General features: G+C 37.4%; 1 protein-coding gene across 1 annotated transcript in view; it reads left to right on the top strand.

Moving 5' to 3' along the window:
- Nucleotides 1–11,692: 11,692 nt before the first annotated feature.
- Nucleotides 11,693–19,193, top strand: part of LOC135211103 (protogenin-like) — a 45,256-nt gene continuing 37,755 nt past the window's right edge. Inside the window, exon 1 of the mRNA XM_064244186.1 lies at nucleotides 11,693–11,774. The gene's annotated coding sequence lies outside the window, so the exon portion shown is untranslated. The remainder of the gene's footprint in view (nucleotides 11,775–19,193) is intronic.

Here is a 19,193-nt window from a genome sequence, read left to right as displayed (position 1 = left end):
AAAATAACTTTAAGGTGATACTGAAGTGATATCTACGTTCGTAAACAGAAAAATAACCATTGCTTAATACTGTTTACCGCTAGAATATGAAGCATGGGCCTTGGAACTGGTTCGTCTGACATCTCATTTCACTGGCCTTCTATTAAGCATATATTCGTTCCATTTTTGTGAAAATTACTTTATTAAACAACTAAAATGGTTTGAGCAGTGTTCTCTTCATTACTAGTAAAAACAACAGGAAAAAAATCTTACAAAAGCCTAGAAAACTGGATCCCAAAATACATGGCTGCGAACTAAACGAGTTTTTCCCATCAGTCATCAAAAACAACAGCTGTGTTATTTGTCTGATAAGTAGACATTTTTAGTCGTAGTTTTTCATGTCTGTTGTATCTCGTTCCCTGGCTATTATATAAACGTTTGCCTTCATCTCTCGACGATTCTGGCATTTTAAATCCAATATCAGTCATCTTGGCCGTCCCCGGAAACATCTTGAATAAACGGATTACGTCATAATTAATCATATCGACAGGGTTTTAAACATAAGCAAAACATATGAAAAAATGTATTAACTTCTTACCATATAATTGTTTCTTCAAAAATAACTTATATGTGAAATTAACGTATATCAATTCAAGGTTCTCGAACGTTGTAGAAAACTAAAGCTTCTTTCATTTTCAAAACTGCCAAATGAAACGTTGCTTGTAGACCAAAGGAAAAAAAAATTAACGGTGCCATTCGGCGATGGAAATTCATTTACCCCTTCCACAAAACAAAAGAGCATACGCTGATCTTTGATTGCTCACATATCCAATTGGATTTTTCTGGGAACATTAGATAACTATGGCAAACTTCCGAGGGAAACCTGCTTAATCCGATAACCGTTTTCTACGGGAAACAGCTTCTGGGTCCCCAGCCTCAGCCAAGAGCTCCCCCAGGCACGCTTAGCAACCCAGACTGTCAGTAAAATGTAAAATTCACAGTGCATTTGGGCTACTTTATTATTTTTCATAATAATAATTTTTTCCCTGGCTATGGGATTATAAACGTGGCGAAATTAGATGAATAACATTCTTTTAAAACCAGCGCACGTTCACTGTTTCTTGTATGAAAGTTAATTCATTGTTTATCGAACCTTCCTTTTGTGACGTTCTAGAATTTATAAATAATAGGTTACAACAATTGGTCATTCGCACACAATGTGTTACTAATCATCAGATTGTTTAACAGGCGTCCGGAGGAACCTAAAGTTTAAAAGAAGCATGTGCAAATTTAGAAGTTATAGGCATCGCTTCAAAGTTGCGAACTCCAGGATTGATTTTTAATTCAATGAAATTCTGGAACAACTCTTGTATATTATTATAGGTATGTCATTATTACAGGTATACATCCATCTTATGATTGAAATTAACGCGACAAATTTAATGTAACAAGTGGGGACATTGAGCTTTAATAAAACAAGATTTTCTCCCCGACTGTATCCTGTCAGGGCAGAGCCGATTAGTTACCTCAAGTTCCAAGCATGATAGGTCTCCAGATCAAGATTGTTTGATTAATTTGCTTGAAATAAGTGGTTAGGATGACGACCTCATAACAGATTTCCTGAAGCTCCATGACTCCAAACCCCTCGCGACACATGCGTGGGTTCCTTGCACAGAGAAACTGCGCCATTCCAGACATGATAGAAAATTTCTTCTGGCAAGAATATCAACACAGATACTATGTAGCCTGTTGCTGTAAAAGGTCTTATCACCTTTTGGGGTACTGAAATTGTCCCTATCCAGTATCTTCCAGGCAATATTCTGTTGAAACCAACGCTCATTGGATATTTCGTTAGGGTAACTGTCTCGTTCCCTTTCCTGCCCGAAGGTTGTGGATCTGAAGCTGTCTTCAGAGTTGAGCACCATTTTATTTTTCTTTGTTTCAGCAAGGCGTGGTATACATTGGTCATGAAGTTATTGAGCCATTAGTATTGGTATGTAATAAAACTAATGTATTCTATTCACGCTAAAAGGCCTCTCAAACCTGAAGTTGTCATGTAATCAAGTATTGTGTCAAACATCATACTTGAAATTTCAGTGCTAAATACCACAACCAGTTTAGTTTCAGATATTACTAATCAAAATGATTGATTATAGGGAAGCTACTCATCTTTCTGGTAATGTGTGAAACAATCCGTAGCAGATATTTTTCCAACGGTCGAGGACATTATGTTAAAAAGTAAACAACTAATGAACTCAGTATGTTTCCAACACCAGACTGAACTTTTTATATATATAAAAAAAGAGCTCTGGTTAGCGAAAACGGTTGCACAGCTTTTGAAAGTGTTTGAAATTTATTCTTACCTACTTCCCATCAAGAAATAGAATTGTGCTGACACACTGTCACAGATTGAAGCTCGACGACAACCAAAGTCCTCAGGCCATCCAGCGCGTCCCTCAGGCTACGAATAAGAAGCCGTGTACAAGAAGGAACTACAATGAAAATGACAAATGATAATGAACAAAGATTCTGGAAAGGTACCGACAAGGATAATACAGTCCCCTCAACTCATTTCTGCGCCAAGCGGGTTGTTGATGGCGATGGTGCAACTTCTACAACTCAGCAGGGATCCCCACCAGACCAGCACAGTCCTGGTCCTGGGACCCAGCAACCACCAAGACGAGGGACCAAAAGAAGCCAAAGATGATATCAATGTGTTAAATGGTCCCTTGAGAAGAAGGACATCCTCCTCTTCTGCTTCACCTACTCACGATATGAGGGGTGGGGCAGATGTAAGAGTCTAGTATTCGCGAAAAAAATAAAGGAAGCGGGTTTACTAGTTGAAAAGGTTACAGCGAACACAACGAGACTTTTAACATCAATAGTCTCACAGATTCCTAAATATCTCCCCGAAGAAGAAGTAGAAAAGATGAAAAAAGAAGTCAATTCAAAAGCAAAGTAAGACTATGGAAAAAAGAAGCAGGTGAACTACAGGAATATAGAAGGATTTGGAACAGAGAAGAAGAATGGGTATTAATATGGGCAGGGGAGTATACCAAAGAAAAGTTCACAAGACAAAGAGAAAGATGCAATGAATGGCAGAGAATATTCCATCACCATTACCCAAATAAAATTGGCAAACCAAGAGCAAAGCTGACCACCCAGAAATCCAATTTCCTCACCAAAAGCATTTCACAGAAGAGGATGAAAGTATGAGGGAGGAAGTTAAGAACATGGTCAAAAACAACAAATGTCCCATTAAGGAGCCTTTGGGACTGCCAAGGGAAAACACTGCGGTAACTACAGATCAAGTACGGCAAAGATCAACACCAGTGACGCCTCAGAGCACCGCAACCCCAAAGCAAGCAATACATAATAGGAGATGCCAGGAAAGACAAGTGAGGACGTCAACACCAGAACCATCGGGCTCCCCCTCCTCAAGCCATAACACGGGCACACAAGATCTAGGCAGCCCTGCGAGAGGAAATGGAAACCACACTACAGCTAGGCGACCAAGTGACATCCAAACAGAGCTTGACCAAGAACAGGGGGAACTGGAAGAGGAACTAGGCAATAAAATTGAAGAAACTAAAGCAATACCAATGGAAGACTGTTCTAAGCTGATCAAACTTCCAGACAGTAAAGAACTCAAAGCATGGGTGAAAAGAGTCAACATTGTGCTGGCTAAAATGATCCCGGCAGGATTAAATCTGACTGAAGCCAATCATATCAACTATGGTGCGGCATGGTACATACAAAGTAAGACCATACCAGATTATAAAGAAAAGAGAGGAACCCAGCCAAAGAAAAGAAATGTAGAGCCAGCATGGAAAAAGAAACAACATGATAAAATAAACCAGTTAAGGGCAGAGATCTCTCAAATGGCCAACTACATGAGAGATCAAAATCACTCACACAATCTGCTCAAGAAAACAAGGAAAATAAAGAAAAAAATACAGAATAGGGGATGAACAAATGAGTGGAAAACTAGCAAAACACCAAGCCAATATAAAGTCCCTAGCTGCACATATTAGAAACAAACAACAGAAGATAAAAGCAAAACAGATGAATAGGCAGTTTGGTGAAAATCCAAAGATTGTATATAGAAACATGACTAAAGAAACAGTGGAGGTACAAACGCCACTGAGCAAGGAAGACTTAGAGAGATTTTGGAAGCCACTGTTTGCAAGACCCTCGACAACACCAAGAGAATTCATGGATTGACGCTATTAGGCAGAAGAACAGCCAGAAACAGCAAATGTCACCAATAAGGTTCACCATAGAAAAAGTAACAAAGAAAATAAAAGAATATAGTAATTTCAAGACACCAGGAATATACAAGATCCCAAATCTCTTGCTAAAAAAGATCACAGCACTACACCACACTTATGCGCAAGCCTTCTCAAGAGTAATAAGAGGAGAAGAAGAATCACCAGAGTGGTTCACAGCAGGAAATACCAACCTTCTCCCTAAAAGCTCTGAGACAGAACTCCCTAACAAATATTGGCCTCTCTGCTGCCTACCAACAACCAATAAATGGCTCACAGGAGTCGTAGCAGACAAGATCTATGAGCACCTAGATCAAGGCAAATATATGGGAAAAGAACAAAAGGGATGCACAAGAAACAAACTAGGCACTAAAGATCAACTGCTAATAAACAAAATAATATTAGAAGATTGTAAGAAAAGACAGGAATCTTAATATGGCTTAGATAAATTACAAGAAGGCATTTGACCTGGATACTCAAATGTTTGGAATTATGTAACATCAATGATGAAATAAGATCTTTCCTGGCAGCACAGATGAATAAATGGAAGACCACTTTCTGTCTAAAACACTCTGAGGGCCAGATAGTAATCCCAGACATAAAGATCCAAAGAGGATACTCGAGGGTGACAGCCTCTCACCATTTCTATTCTGCTTGATCAGAGATCTGCTTAGTAAAATCTTGAACAACATTAACACTGGCTATGACCTAAGCAAAAGCACAGGCAGAAAAGAGAGTGAACCACCTTCTCTGCATGGATGACCTAAAGTTGTACGCAGATTCAGAAGAAAAATGGGAAGAATTGGTTAGGACAGTCCACCAATTCTCAAATGACATCTGCATGGAATTTGGTTTGGACAAGTGCGCCAAGAGTACTATAAAGAGAGGGAAGAAAGTAACATCAGAAGGCATAAAGGTAGAGGAAGGCATGTTTGTTGAAGACCTGGCAGAGGAGCCTGCATATAAGTACTTGAGAATAGAAGAAAACACTGGCATAGAGCACAAGAAAATGAGAGAAAAGATAAAGAAAGAATACATCAGTCACTTAAAGAAGATCTGTAAGTAAGAATTAACACCAAAGAACAAGATCACTGCCATAAACCAGCTGGTGATACCAGTGGTGACGTGTGGTTTTGGTATTGTAGACTGGCCACAAGGTGAGTTAGACAAGATGGATATTAAAACTAGGAAGATTCTCACCCTACATAAAGACACATACATACGCAGTGTATGGACATAATATACCTCCCTCGCAAAGAAGGTGGATTAGGGCTGACTGAGATCAACCAGGTCTACAGAGAATCAATAGTGAGTATAGGGCAGTACTTAAAAAGCTCTGAGGACGAAAACATCTAAAAGGTTGGCTAACACCATAATGAAGCCCTGAGTCAACTAACATCAGTAACAAAACAGGCTAAGAACTTTGCAGATCTGCTATAAGACAGAGGGTACTGAACAGACTCCAGCAACAATGATAACCAGGAAGACCAGCAGAAATAGAGTCACAGAGAGGAGAAACTTAAAATGGAAAGGTGGAAAAACCAAGACCTGAAGAGTGACCTGAAAAGCACATGGGAACTGAAGGAAATAGAAATAATACCTATGGTGGTAGGGGCAACAGGACTTATAAAGAAAAACCTGCAAGATATCTTCAGGCTATACCAAGTTGCCCAAGTATAAATGAGGTGCAGATTGCTGCCCTCAAAGGAACAGTAAACACCTTGAAAAGAGCCCTCAGATATAAGGCTAGTGGAATATAGAGGTGCAACTATAGATGCCAGGTCGGGGCCCTTTGCACCCTTCATATAAATTGAAAATTAAGAATAACATAAGCCAGAGAAAAGCCATAATAGTTCAAGCTCTGTATAAGGTGCAATTATCCCTGTTTAACTTGGAAAAATCTCCTGGAAATTGCCATGCAGGGTTTACTCAATGGTGGAAAAATGCATGGATAATTTAAAACCTACTTACGAGAAATGTTCATCTTAGGTAGACCAAGCTAAACCCTACCCTTATAAGAGCGCTTTTGAACATCAGATAACTGACAGATTATTGTATATTTACCCAGGTACTATTCTTTAATTGTTATCAGAGAAAATAACAGTTGTGGTAATACAACACAACTAATGTACTGAAGATTATTAAACAATCTGATAGTCTTGCATCAAAAGGCATTTTGATATTGGACAGCGTTTCGCTGCTATCTTTATAAACGAAGTTTAAAAAATTTTCTTCCGTGTGATAACCAAAGACTTAGAATTTAATTTTGCTGTAATCTAAGTTCCACAAAGTTCAGCAGATTTTTCCATTGAGAAAATAGCATCACTAACGAGCTGTCCATTAAGAAATTGCACAAGTTCACTCAGGAAGGTAATTTGATGATAGAAGCATAAGTCTAATGATTATTGATTATGAAACCACAATTTCCATCATTGTGCTAAAGGATGAGGCTGCCTTATCTGCCATTCTGTTTTAATGAGTTGTGAATCAGGTATTAAGGAAATCTAGTGAAGGATCTCACCAGTTCTCAAGCCAGCGGTTCTTGAAATGGGAGGAATGACAAAAGTATCAGAAAAAGTCAAGACTTGACACAGTTTTCCTTTTTTTCTTGTAACTGGATAACAGCAGCATGGTCTCCAAATTTTTCATGATGAACTGTTCCCTCCTTGGTTTGTTTGTTTGTTTGTATGGTGTTTTAACATTGTATGGAACCAGTGGTTATTCAGCAATGGGACCAATGGCTTTACATGACTTCCGAACAACGTTAAGTGTGAACTTCTATCACCAGAAATACACATCTCTAACACCTCAATGGAATGCCCGAGAATCGAACTCGCGGCCACCAAGGTGGTAGGTCAAGACCATACCGATCACGCCACTGAGGCATCTGTTCCCTTCTGAGGTTACTTTTTAAATTTAAGATGCCAAGGTTCTTTTTTATCTTCGATTATCTAGATATCAAGAAACTTGAAAGCCAAGTGACAGTTTTCATCACACTAGCATGCAGATATACAAACGCCTAAAGTAAATAGATGAAATAAATGTAAATATTTTCTTACTTACCTGTAATTAGGAGAGCTGATGGCATGTGTGGTAGGTGACATAAAGAAGCGGGGGGCCTGTTATTGTTTCGACGGAGAGTTCCCTTTCTTAAAAAAATAGCAGCCAACCGTGCTCCCGGGGTCGTTTCTCTTTCCACCCACTTGTTCTAGTTTCTTCTCACTAACAACCTGTCCATTGCTATTTGTTTTCCCCTATTTTATAATGTTCCTAGAGTAAGAAATAGCATTGTCATTCAAAAGGTTCATTGCACAATTTGCTACAGCTTTTTAAGGTTTATATTTTTCAAGAAAACCTTGTACTTTTCTCACATTTACATACAGATCTCTTATTAATGAGCTCGGGACATCCTTCTCTTCCTAGTCTTCCTCTGAAAATAATTCCTCAGTTGTTGTCTGTTTCTACTCCCTCTGAAGGTCATGCAGTGCTTCTGTGGCGAGTTCTTTGTGCTCCTCTACCAACTCCTCCACGTCATAATCTGACCTCCAAGCCCATGGGCTTAACCATACACAATATTGGCTACAACAGGCTCAGCCTCAAAGCTTTCAAAGTTCCTGTTAGAGACATCACCCCCCAGGCTTTTTTGTCTGGGAGGCTTATGCAATGTAGAATGTTGAAGTGGTTCTTCCAGAACTCTCTGAGGGTTGACTCTGTGTCAGGGATCAGCTAAAAGCGCCTCCGAAATAGTGCTTTGATGCAGAGTTTTTTTAAGGTTTGAAATGGCCTGCTGGTTCATGGGCTGCAAAGGAGGAGTCATATTAGGGGGGAAGAACTTAACTGTTATGAAGTTAAACTCCTGCCCCCACTCGGCCGCCAAGCCTGGAGGATGAGCAGGGTCGCTGTTCAGCACAATGAGGGCCTTCAGAGGCAACAGCCTTTCCTCAAGGTGTTTCTTGATGATAGGGCTAACCCCCTCATTCACCCAATCAGCGAAAAATTGCCAGGTTATCAAAGTTTTATTGTTAGTTCTCTACATCACAGTAGCCTTATTTTTCATTACATTACTTTCTTGAAACCTCTTAGGTTTTCTGAGTGGTAGACCAAGGCTTCAGGTTTAAATTCCCACTTGCATTCTTATAGAGCAATACTGTTAGCCTGTACTTCAGCGGCTTGTACTCTGGCAGTAACTTCTCCTCTAGGGTGATGTAGGTCCTGCTTAGTATTTTCTTCCAACACAGGCTTGTCTCATCTCAACTGAATACTTGTTGGGGAACACAGCCTTCAGTGTCTACATAGTGCTTGAACTGTAAAAGATTTCTCAGCAGCTTCTTTGTGAGGATTGGTAGCCTCCCTATACCCCTACCACACTGTATGTCACTCCACTAGTTGAATTTCTCAAACCACCCCTGCAGTTGTCATGCATTTTTATTTAAGAAATGACTTGAATAAAAACACTATCAATATCAACACCCCCTTTGGAACATTCGCTGCTTTGATTAATGCTTTACGTTAAATTTTAGTAGATTTTTTTGTTTGCCCACTTCATACTCCTTGGCCAGATCAACCAAGCAGACACCATTTTCATTTTTTCTATTATTTCCTTTTGACTCTCTTTGCCATGATGACTATGTGCACTACAATTGCACAAAACACGCAAAGTCAGGGGGAATAGTGTAATAGATCTATGCATTTAACAAAACCTACCCGTAGACTGAACCTTTCTCTTTGTTTCAGCTGGGAACTCAATTCACGTGACTTGCCTAACTGTTACGGCCTCTGAGAGAGAGAGATCCGCTTCAGGTTCGATATGAAATAAACAAAAAAAAAAATCGACACCAACAGTTGAAACTGGGGATATGAATATAGAATGAAACACTAACACAGCAAAGGTTTATTTACAAGCTTACTAACAAAGATAAATGCAGAATGGTATCTCCTATTTACATAAAAAGATAAAATCTTACAATGTGCGAACTAGGGGAACAGTGAGGTAATTCAAATACTTGTTGGCCAGTCTTGCGAATCAAAGCGATGGCTTCACAAAAGGAGAACTGTGATTGCCGACGTCTTCTTGACTCCGTATTGCAGAAAATAGTGTCTACTCTTGATACTTCAAGGGCAGGAACTCCCCAAAACCTCTAGCAGAACGTTTCTTCTCTGAAGGCTGGCTCAACGTCGAAATAACTCGGTCGTCCACTCCTGGAGACGACTTGACCAAAATTCGACTAATTCTCAGGCGCCATTTTCTCTCTGACGATCTCTGCTGCTGATCTCTCACTGATAATCTGATCTGTGGCTCTTACTGATAATCTCTGATCTCTGTGACTAACTGATGATCTCTGATCTCTGTGACTAACTGATGATCTGCCTTCTCCTACTTCGTCCGTCATATTTATACAGCATTCTGGGGGCGGGGCCTACGGCGAGCGTCACAGACTCCCGAGATTTCCGGAACGATTTAGAAGTTTCTCGACGTAGTATTGCATCAGAAATCGCGGCGTTTCTCACGTCACGTCGGCTCCTGATAAGTTCCACAAAACTCCTGCCGATTCTAGAACCATCATGAGAACATGCGCTTCCAACACACACGCGAAAGCATCCGTGCCGCAGAACTTCTCGAAGATGCGTTTTCCTTTTTTGTACTAACAAAACTGCCGTAGATAGAATTATCCGTTGATTAAGACGTCTTTTAACCAAGGTGTGAACGTATATGAAACTAACGTATTATTAATCCAAGGTTCTCGAACATCAGTAAAAATTGAAGTACATCGTTCCTCGAAACATCAACAAAGAACGGTTCTGTTGGGGAGGGGAGGGGTTTGCATGTAAGAAATAAGTAATAATCTCATAAATTATTCTTCGACAGGCTGCTTTAATAATCCTTACCTAAGAGACACCAGTATGCAGTGTTTATTCCTGGATATCATTTTGGTGAAAATGAATGCAGAAATAACACGAATGAAAACAAGACTGACAGACATAAAATGATCATAATATTATAACAATGAATGAAATATAATAAAAAAATATGACATCGTCATAGAAGCAAAGTTGCATGCATATTGCCTCAGTCTAATAAGCTATGGATCATTCTAATGAACTTAAGGACACTTGCTTTTATACTTGGATATTCACGATACTGTCCCTGTCGCTAAGTTTTACCATTTTTCTATATCTATATTCTCTAACTGTCCATAGTTCGCACAATTTTATCCCCTACCAAAATTACGAAAATTGATCGTATCGCCGGGGATCATTTGAAATTTGCCTCATTGGGAGCAAATAATAGGCATAAAGAAATTTAATTTTTTATTTTTTGTATTGCTCTCTGTGGCTAATAATAATAATAATAATAATAATAATAATAATAATAATAATAATAATAATAATAATAATAATAATAATAATAATAAATTTTTGTTTCTTAGTGTTTGCACCCACTGCCAGATTGCATTGAGATTTGAATCTCCTTCAAAACATTTCCATATAGGTCGCCTCTTACAAATGTTCTGGAACAAACAAAAGTGCCTCGATTTTAAGCCCAAACGCCAATTACGCTCATAAAAACTGAAGACTTAGGGGCTGTGCCGAGGTGTGCAAACGATAAAGACCTCTACGCACTCCGAACCTGAGGTGCATTTGATGAAAAGTTTGTACGAAGCGAGATTACCCGAAAACCACATTACTGTCGTTCCAGGGCAAGGCAACACCTCAGATAAAATTTCCCTTTCTTCCAGAAACGCTGATTCTGTTAATTTTAGGCGATTAACTTTTTGACTACATTATATTGCTCGTTTTTGTGTCAGACGCCATCAATATGTACCCCAAGCGATCAAAGATCTGGGGTAATCATTGAAGCTACGCAAAACTTTTGGTGGTTTAGATTAGTCTGGACAGAGTGTCTTGAGCAGCACTCTGTAGGTAATACTACGTGTTCTTTGCATTGTCGTGTTTGGCACTAGTGCGTTGCTTTTTGGTTCTTGCTTCTCGCTTAACTGTCTAACTCCTTTAACTTTAACTTTATCGTCCTCCACTGCCAATACTCATTCGAGAAAAACTTCTTGCGAGTAGTCGCAATAAACCTATTAAACCCGTAACGGGATTCACTGCCAATGTGATCATAATTTTAGAGAATAAATCAACTGACTGAATAAATCTTCAAGGACGGTTTTTGCGTAAAATAAGGAAAATTGAACAAAGCTGAAGAAATACCAATGACGAGAATCAATTCGCAATACTTTTCGACTGCTCCACCCTCGCTAATCACCAGTCTTTCCTATTCCCCGGAGTTACATCCCCTGGAAACAAGAGGCATCGGTTGCTATAACGACATGGCGTAGACAGGGACACTTCGGTGCGTGTGTGTGTGTGCGCGCGCGTGTGTGTGTGTAAGCGTGAGCGCATATATATATACACGTGACGGGGCAGGTAAGCCATGCAATACATCTCATCGGTTATTCCAGTCGGACTCCGTCTCTCTCTCCGCGCATCTTTTACAGGCTTCTGATTCCAGGTCTGGTTTCCCAGGTCAGTTGATTCTCAAAACTTTTTCCATTCGCTGTGATCGTCTCTCGGTAAGTCGTAATTATATTTGAAATTATATTTCAAGGCACGGTTATTAATTTTCATAATGAAATGGGTGAACACCTCACGGAAGAAAGTTAACTGATAAGTTTTAAGATAAAGAAAGCTACTGTTAAGCTAAATTACGATTAAATCATATGAATATTTTTATCATGCACATTAACATATACTTTGAGCTGAGGGACAATGAATTTTGTAAGGCAAATGATGAATTAAGTTATATCTTTAAAAAGATGATGAATGAAATATTAGAATAAGAATATTCTTAAAAAAAATTATATTATACGGAAAAAGTATAAATTAATTGAATTAGGTATGGCGTATTATCTAAGAAAATCACAAGTTAAATTACTTAGGAAGCTATATTACTAGAGATAATTATCAAGAATGAGAAACGAGGCCATACGCTACACAGAATTATTTATTCTTGCACAAACTTCGAATGACTTCCCAAATGATATTAAAGAAATTACTAAAACTATCATTAACAAGGCTTGTTTGCCTGTTTCAAAAGATCATCATCAAATAAATGAGAGGATTAACAGATTCTAGATCATAACGGGGATATCCATGACAAAACAACGATTTCATTTACAGTTCACATGATGCTGTTCTCTGGTTACTGTATTTCAAGTATTTATATGGACAGGAAACATGAATTTTTGTTGTGAACAGCCGTAACGCTTATGGTCACCGACGCAAATATATTTTTACCTTCAGTCAATCAAATTTTTGATGTGAGAGAAAAAGCTATCTGTCGTTCGTCGTGTCTTGTGACGTTCTACTGTCGCTGTCTCTCACGAGCGCTCATACTGCGATAGAATGGTGTATTTTTTTATTATTTTAAAATCGGTTCGTTAAGAATGAGATGACGACTCGTGAATTTTGACGGATGCGCGGTCTTAGCGCTTAGCGGACTGCTTTTATTCGACTTTTATTTAATGCATCGCTTATGCATTTGGAATGTGTTTATATATGTAGATATATCCATGTGAGCACACACACACACACACACACACACACACATATATATATATATATATAAATATATATATATATATAATATAAATATATAATAATATATATATACATACATACATACATATATATATATATATATATATATATATATATATATATATATATATATACTATATACAGTGTCCGTATCGAAATATTTTTTCATGTATATTACAGAAACGCAGTTCACCTACCCCTAGCTCTGAGATATTTGTTCTTTGTCTACGTAAATGTGGCTTTCTTGGTGCAGTTTTCAAGCTGAATAGTTGCTATCTATTGCGACATATTAAGAAAAAGAGCAAAAAAAAAAATGAATGTCAAAATGACGAGTTGGCATTATATTAGGCCAGAACAAAAATGTCATACTTATCCATAAGAAATAATGGCTAAAAATGGAGAAGCAGATATATAAGAATATACGCTGTCAAAATTACGATAAATTGCATTTCCAGTGACATACTGAAGTTCATACTCTAAAGGGTCCTATACACTGAACGATTGCATGAACGATTGTCCGAACGACTATCTGTATCGTTCGCAAAAGCATTGTGCATGGGCTTGTCTGAATGCAAAAGTGGGCGGAGTTTCGTGTCTGAACGATCTCGGCGGGAATCTGTCACGACCAGGTTGCTAGCTTGCGACTTAAGTCTGTCATACACAGATCGTTCCAGGCATGGGTTTGTCTGCCGATATAACGCTATGGCGCGCGTCTCTTCTAGAGATGATGCCATGTCTTCCAGAAAAAAAATCTTTGCTCGGACTGAAATCGGTGCGGAGATCGTTCATACTGTCTGAATAGTGTGTGTATGTGTGTGTGTGTGTGTGTGTGTGTGTGTGCGCGTGTGTGTGTGTGTTGATAACGACAATCGTTCAGACAGTCGTTCATACAATCGTTCAGTGTATAGGGCCCTTTATACGATATTTGTGCCACTCATTGTGCATTAAACCGTAAAAAAAAGAAAACTCATTAGGAGTTGATTCTCTACCGAGAACTTTCTTAATGCTTTTCTTTCATCGATCTTGTTTTGGTGTTATCTCGAAGCTGGGCAGTTAGAGCTCATTACGGTAAGGTCGAATAAGCAAATAATAATATTAAAAAAGTCGAAATGACGAACTAAATTTAGCAGAAAAATAAAACCTGCATATTTTGCCTTAAAAACATTGACTGAAAATATAGAAGACATATGATTTTTGTCCCACGCAAATCATAACTATATTGGCGTTGAAATGGACATATAGTTTATTATCACTTAAGGTCCACAATTCGCGGTCAGGTACATTATCGCCAGTTTCTGCACCTATTTATTAAGAAAGTAGTTTAATTTATCACATCCGAAATTGCTTTCAATATTGCAAGGAACCAAGATAAAAATTAATATCTATCTTTGCTTGATTTATTGTTAGCATATCGACATTCAGACAGCGCTGAACTTGGACAAGTGATGTACATAATTTAAGTGCTAAGTTGTTACCGTTTCAAAGTTATCAAAATTTTCCCATTATCTTCATTGTCAAGAGGTATATATATTATATATATATATATATATATATATATATATATATATATATATATAGATATATATATATATATTATATATATATATATATATATATATATATATATATATATATATATATATATATATATATATATATAAAGCTGACGGTCGGACTATGTATATATGTCTGTATGTATATGTGTATGTTCGCTGTAGACGGTCAAACTGCTTGACCAAATTAAACCAAAGTCGGACCATATACGTATGTAGATTTTATAAGGCATGGTGTTTACCGAGTACCGTTTTGATCCGTATATCCGAGTCATGCTAACTTCTTTATTATTATTCCAAAATAAAAAAAAGCATTATTCTGATAGGATTTTTCACTAGGATTTCAAATATGATCTTACTTTTCTTCTGCGATGAAAAATAATGGTGATATTAGGGGATCGTTTTGCCGTAAAATCGTTTTGATCCGAATACCCAGCAGGCTGTCCGTCTGCTAAGCTCTTTAGTATTAGTTATAAAGAAAAAACAAAATATAATTCTGATAGAAATTTTCACGAGGATTCCAACAATGTTCTTACTTTTCTACGACGAAAAATAACGATGATATTACGGTTCAAACAATGCCGGTCTATATATATATATATATATATATATATATATATATATATATATATATATATATATATATATATAATCAAAATCGGAGAGGGACTGGCATGTCGAAATCAATGGTTTTATTAAGACTGCCGCCGTTTCTGGACAACAAACCCCATTTCCAAGGCTAAAAAAAGCAAATAAATTTACAAACATTAAAGTGACTCACACAAACGACGAAAATTAAAAAATTACAATTGTCATAAAATGCTCAAAACTGATAAATAAGATTGGATAAGGAGGTTCCTGAAGGTAGGAAGAGATTCTCATCGCGGTGTTAGCTACAGAACAGGGATGAAACTATCGAACCCTGAATTCTCCATGTGATTCAGTGCAAACATAAAATAAAATATGATGCTTTTGGTGTTTTCGGTAGAGCCTCGAATGACCAAGTTCTAATGGTTCTGGAATCGTTGTTTCTTAAACACTTCCGCAGTTAAACTTCCAGTCCTCCCCAACGCCAGTCGTGAGTGGAACCCCAAGTTGCTGTTCTTTGTTACTCGACTTTCTTCTTGAAATCTAGGTTCGCCTTCTATTCTGTATTTTAATAATTTTATGACACTTGTAATTTTTTTTATTTTCGTCTTTAGTTTCAGTCATTTTAATGTTTGTAAATTTGTTTGTTTTTTTAGCCTTGAAAATGGGACTTGTCCAAAAACGACGGCAATTTTAATAAAGCCATTTGATTCCGACATGCTTGTCCTTCTCCGACTTCCGCTGTTTGATGAAGTTTTTAGTAATTACCTGCCTCCAGTGCTATATATATGTATATATATAATATATAGATATAGTAATATATATATATAGTTTATATATATACTATACTATTATTATTATTCTTTTGGTATATATTATATATCAAATATATATTATTTTTAGTAGACTGATGTAGTATTGAGCGCGAAAGCGGAGTTTATACAGATGCAATTTTCACTACATATCAGAAAAATTAACATAAAGTTTAATGAACTTTCTTCAAAATGATGATGCATCATTTCCTTTATACCTTTGCAGCGTTCACAATTTTGGGGTTGACCACCTACTGTTCACAAGCGCACCTTTGTTTTTTCCTTTTTTGTAGAAAGACCTCATGATTACAACTCACACACACACATGGATATATATACGTGTATACATATACTATATAAAACTATATAAATGGAAACACGCAAATGCACACACGCATGCATATATATGCACATATGTATGTTTACACAAACACATTAATCAACGAATAAGCTATTAACCTTACGATTACAACTCACACACACATGGATATATATACGTGTATACATATACATACAAATGAATATATATACTATATATACTATATATATATATATATATATATATATATATATATATATATATATATATATAACTATATAAATGGACACTCGCAAATGCACAAACACATACATATATTATATATGCAGATATGTATGTTTTTACAAACACATTAATCAACGAATAAGCAATTAATTTCGAACTTACTCTTGGTTGGGAATAACATATATAAAGGATATGAGTTTGTGATGAAGTTGTCAACTAGTTCCAGTGGATATTTATGGATTATGTGTAACTTCACACACACACACACACACACACACACACACACACACACACATATATATCTATATATATAATATATATATATATATCTATGTGTGTATGTAGTATGATGATATGAAATTTTAATGTACTGCACATTCTTTATGCATATAATTCTATCTGTTTCTGCTGATTGAAAGAAGACATTATAAATTTCTGATATGCAATATCTTCTGTATATTAGATATTACATGAATCATATGTGGAAATTTTATCCAGTACGAGGGTCATATGCTTACATATGTGGTAATACATGCATATGGGTACTATTTTATATATTTTTGGTTGAAACTCAAAAAGGGACAAGAAAATTATTTAACATCCTATTCCTCAGTGTACTGACCAGCGCACACAAACAATTTTCACGCAACTATGGGAGCACAGAGGCAAATTTGACAAGGATTCCATTGTTGCCTTTGACTTGCCCGGATTCGAAGAAATGAAAAGGATGAGACAGGCCTGGCTCATGAAGGACGAAAGATTATAATTCGTCAGCACAAAACTACCGGCCATTTATGATAATCTTTCCCAGGGCTTTCTTGATGACGTGATGTAAAGGCTGATAATGCTGAGGACTTCATTTTGAGTCAGGTATTCAGTCATGACTTCATTCAGTTTTTTGTCTCTTTTGGTGGGGGAGGGGGGAGGGGGCGAGAGGCGAGTAAGCAGTGTTCGGTGTAGTGCCAACTCTCACCATTTGCTAAAGGCCCCATAGACTCTGTAGCGTTGTTAATTTAAGCTCTTGATACGCTTTACTCTCTTACTAAGCATTATAGACTCAACAATTGAAGGTACGCTATTTGATATGCACTCCGCGTGTTAGTGACAATCCTCAAAAATATTAATTGCCTCGTCGTACTCCACAGTGCTCAAAAAGGGCAGAGCAACAGAAATAAAATAAAATAATGACTCAGAGGAGTTAAGTGTCAATACCCTCCTTAAAAGTTTTTTTTTTTTCTTATGACCTCAACAAAAGCCATCCAGCCCAGCGTCTGAGACTCGAGGCCGTTGACACTCATTTTTCCCTGTCCCATAAGAAATAAGGAACCAAAGCCGTCCCACCGCAACCACTGTTTACCATCTCTAAAAAGCTGATGGGTGAAAAAAACCGTACTATGCCGTTGTCTGGAGTTTGGTTATGTGCGGGTGCCAACTCAGGTGAATTAATCATATTTAATTACACATTTTGCATTTTCAGGAGGCCATTCATCCTGACGGGATGTTCCAAGGTCCCTGAACCAAAAGGCGAATAACCTTAATCACAACATACGATTTAAGAATGACACAGCTCTGTTGCTGCGTATTAGAATTCAGCCTCACGTGTTTACATATATACGTATATGTAAACAAACATTAAATCACAAATGTCGTTTAATACCAAATTCACTATACCTCTGGAATAACTTACACCTAAGCGGAATTATATAATTAATAAGAGCTCTGTGACCAGTGGGATTCGAACTGCTGCTGCTTGGGAAATCAAACATTCACTCTTTTACCACTGTGCCATCAAGAGAAATATATATACTTACACACACACGCACACACACACACACACACACACACACATATATATATATATATATATATATATATATATATGTAATGTGTGTGTGGTTGTGTGTGTACACGCGCAAATGGAAGTGAAATATATAACTTATATTTTCAGTGAATTCTAATTCCTAGGTCGCATGTTATGTTTTCCTTCGCTAGCTGGCCTTGTATCCACAAAACAAGCAGTAGACTTCTTTAACATTTTTATCAACATGCACCGAGCTAAGCTTTAGAAGGTTCCAATAATTCTGTTGTTTCGAATATTTGTCAGTGAAAGCAGCAATTCACGCAAAACTGCCGAAATTTCATTCAGTTCCCTGAGATTTAATAACCATAAATGAACGTCTGTGAATCCATCTACACTGCTCAAGTAGCCATAAAGCCTTCCCTGGTTATTATTATTATTATTATTATTATTATTATTATTATTATTATTATTATTATTATCATCATCTTAACCTCCATTTGATGCCATTCATGGGTTTTTTCTATGAGACGCTTGGATTCTGAATCATGGAAGAGGAGAAACTCAGTGGAGTTTCCACGTTCGCCTCGAACAATACAGGCTTAGGCTTCATTGTCATTACCACAACGTAAACCTACTGACAAACGTCTCAAGATCGAGGTCCTCCTTGACTTGAAGCTTCGACTATACCTGTCAAACAGTCTAATAAAGCCTAGACCGGTTTACGGGCTGCTGAAGAGCAAGAACCCGTGCCAGCTCAAGGATACCTAAATCTAGATAGATTTAGGTATCCTAGCTAGACCTATCCATCTGTTTAGCCATTTACTAGTAGGTCTTTCCCTTATCGTTAATCCCTCGTTTAATGTCTGCCTCAGACCTGTCAATTACTGTAATGTCTCCGGTTTGGCTTTCCATACTGTCCTATCACAATAGCACCTTCAGCATGATTGTTCTTGAACTAGAAGGATGACTTGCGATTAACCCTGTAAATTGGCCACTTACCTCTTAAACAAGGTCTAGAGATTCTCTAGACCTTGCTCCTGAATACCC

The sequence above is a fragment of the Macrobrachium nipponense genome, chromosome 4 (genome assembly GCF_015104395.2).
Source record: "Macrobrachium nipponense isolate FS-2020 chromosome 4, ASM1510439v2, whole genome shotgun sequence".
Classification (NCBI taxonomy): domain Eukaryota; kingdom Metazoa; phylum Arthropoda; class Malacostraca; order Decapoda; family Palaemonidae; genus Macrobrachium; species Macrobrachium nipponense.
The sequence above is the reverse complement of the archived record's forward strand: the minus strand, read 5'-3'. Positions and strand labels throughout refer to the sequence as shown.